General features: G+C 36.9%; 1 long non-coding RNA gene across 1 annotated transcript; it reads right to left on the reverse strand.

Moving 5' to 3' along the window:
- Window positions 1-655: 655 nt before the first annotated feature.
- Window positions 656-2,375, reverse strand: LOC124253658. Its single transcript, XR_006892256.1, has 2 exons — window positions 1,828-2,375; window positions 656-1,543 (listed from the first exon to the last, which is right to left on the reverse strand). It is a non-coding gene; the product is annotated as an uncharacterized LOC124253658 (long non-coding RNA).
- Window positions 2,376-3,289: the final 914 nt, after the last annotated feature.

The following is a 3,289-nucleotide window of genomic DNA, read 5'->3' on the forward strand; positions in this document are numbered from 1 at the left end:
CTTTCTCGCCATAAAATGCAGCCGCGAGAAAGCGAGAAAGCGATATCACGAGACGAGAAAGCCATATCATTGCGAGAGAAAGCGACATTACCTACAATTTAGTCGTGTCTGCGCATGATCTACAAATCGGAAGCTCTCGCATCGGCTTGTATTGCTGAAAATAATAGGTCGTAGGTCCAACACTCGTTCACTGATAGCCATCTACGTAGAATTGAAGGGGTGCATGCAAAAAGGTCACATGTTACAATTTCTATTATCTGAGCAAATAAGCAAAACATATATTTTGGTTATTCTTCAAAAATATTTTTTAGAAATGATTTCATATAGTTGATGATGATAAGAGTTGACAATTTTGAACCTTGTTTTCAAGATATAGTCATTGTAAGTATATTAAAAACATAATACATAATAATGTGGATGCAAGAGGCTTTATGTGTTTTGACACATGTGCCCTTTTTGCATTTACAGAGAACAATGTGAACATGTAACTCTATGGTAATATAACAGCTCCTGTATTTTCATCCTGTGCAAGTCTGAAGAGTTGTCTGTACTTATGATAGTTTAAAGTACAACTGTTCTGTGGCGTGATGGAGATGAAGCAGATTCAGAAAGTACTGCAATCTTGTGAAACATTTACAGAACACATAACACGTCTAAAATCAACATTTTATTAAAAACAGATCGTGGAAATGTTTGGCCTAGGAAATCTAAGGATGTAAACATAGACCTCTTGAAAATAGAACTTGTAAACAAAAACGAGTAAAAGTAACCGTACAATCTGAACCTCTTGAGCAAATAAAACCCCTGAATTCAATCAGTTGTCAAGTGCCTCAAACAATTCCACTTTAAGACCAGGGTATAGGGTAAAAAAAGGTGTCAAATTCGTCTTTGCTGCACGCAATTGATGGTGAAGCTACAAGCATTTGCATAGATCGGAGATGCCAAACAATGGTCTGAGTGTCATTGACAGAAATACAAAATGACCCTCTGATGTGTAAGTATTAAATACAAAAACATGATCGCATGATAGGTTTTAAACCATCCATTTTTAAACTTTCACAGTGATGAAAACTCAAGTGAGTAATGTTTCAACAACATATGAATGCAAACTGATTTGATGGAATGTTTGAAAAGTCCAGGATAAATCTCTTTAGGTAGACCAGATCAGGCAAAAAAGTCAGTTTTTGCAAATAATAATTGCATCCAAGATCTAATGACGTCAGAGAAGTGCACATGCTCAGTTTCCTGCATATATAATCTTGGTTGATGGTTCCAATATCTCCCGAAAAATACAGGTGTTTCATGTGTGAGGCATGAGCGAAGATGTTGTCTAAGACTCCAGGCGTGTATTTCATCGGTCCAAATCGTCTAAGAGAAATCTTTCTCCAAAGATCAGGAAGATTAACAAGGAAATACATCTTCATACAAACCAAGCTGAGTTTGTTGTAGACAAATATAAATGGAATGGAAACTTCCAACAGAATAACAATATAGAGCAGAATCTCATCTGGTAGATGGAGAAGATCACTTTCCTGTGACATTTCTGAAACAAAATAATGGTATTTTAGAATTATGTACATGAAGGTGAGTATGTAAGTGTCAGTGAATAATATATAGAACCAAACATTTTGCACAATATCTTTCAATGTGTTAAAATGAGGTCATGAGGTAAGGATTGATTATTTGGAAACAGACACAAATGTATAGTTCAATTAAGTCAAAGGTTGCAAGAATACACACAATTTGTCATACTGAATAAACCTGAAAAACATATTTTGTATGGGTATACATGATGTTTAACAAGATTGTGTTAGTGTAAGGCATTACCGAAGACATCCTAATCTGAATCACTTTCTTCCTCAGTGCTATTTCCATCAACACATGGCAGAGACTCGTACAATAGTCGATACTCAGGAGGAATGTGTTTTTCAGAAATCTTCCTCAGATCGTTCAGCTTTGCACGCTTTAGCCCAATGAGACCAGAGTAGGTCTTTGGAACAGTAGAGGATTTCTCCAGACTGCCAGCCCGTTTGAGCAGAGGAATCTTCTTCCAGGGTTCCATTGTGCTGAATGTGTATCTGCACCAGACCTCCCCAGGATGTGATGTGACTTTCTCCTCGAGAGTGATATAGTCGATCCCTGTACTCTCTCCATAGGAAAACCACATCACACTTCTGATCTGAAGGCGATCACCATCCTCTGATTTCAGCTGTTTTTTCATGTTGGATTCTGCTGTTCCTCTGATGTCTCCTATGTCATTGTTTGATACCTTGTTGACTTTAAAAATGGGAGAATTGAGTCTTGCCTTCTTGACTATATTCATCCAATCATCAACTGCAAAGATATTGTTGCATTTCCGTTTTCTCCTCTCGATGACTGAGTGAGAGAGTTATTATTTAACGTCACATCGGCAATGTTTCAGCCATATCGTGACGAGAACATATGTGACATTGAAATGGAATAGATGTATATTATAAAAACCTGTCGACGAAGGACAGTAAAACAACTAGAATATCACAATTACAACTAAAACTAGTGTGGAAAGTTAAAACTGATAGCACTATTTGGACAATACAATATAAAAACTGGCAATAGATCGCCAACAACTGAAGGTAGATCACCAAACTAGGGACCATGGGGACTCACAGTACTTTTGCTACCTGCATGGACCCTAGTTGGATTTATATCACCCCTTCAGCCGATGGCGATTGAAGTCAAATTTAGCCAAAATTAAAATGACAAGAATACTACATTTAAAACAGCTGGTAATATTTAAATTTCCTTTGAATGTTTCGGGACTTACGTACCCTCTCGGGAGGACAATAATTTTAAGCTACTTCAACCCCCTTTGAGGGTACAGCCACTAACAATCTCAGGTACTAATCTAAACTACCAATAATAAAATATGTATCTATTTACAAATCAGTTAACAAGTCTAATTCTTTTAAAAATGCAATAATTAAACGAGAACTTATATTAAGATCCTTCATAGTTTGTGATTTGAAATAGATATCCCTTGTGATGGAATATTCAACACAGTCAAGCAGGACATGCTTGGCCGTGATTCTTTCATCACAAGGGATACAAAACGGAGGATCCTCACCTTTTAATATGTACTCATGAGTATATCTTGTGTGGCCAATACGGCATCGTCGTACGATGACCTCTTCAAATCTGGACTGACAACCCAAGTAGGTGTAACCGATAGTTAGTTTTATAGCATGTAATGTATTGATACCTACTTGGGTGTCCCACTTCTTTTGCATCAGATGACGGATATAAGATCTAA

Source organism: Haliotis rubra, unplaced genomic scaffold, assembly GCF_003918875.1.
Source record: "Haliotis rubra isolate DU_JTF1 unplaced genomic scaffold, ASM391887v1 Scf549, whole genome shotgun sequence".
Lineage (NCBI taxonomy): Eukaryota > Metazoa > Mollusca > Gastropoda > Lepetellida > Haliotidae > Haliotis > Haliotis rubra.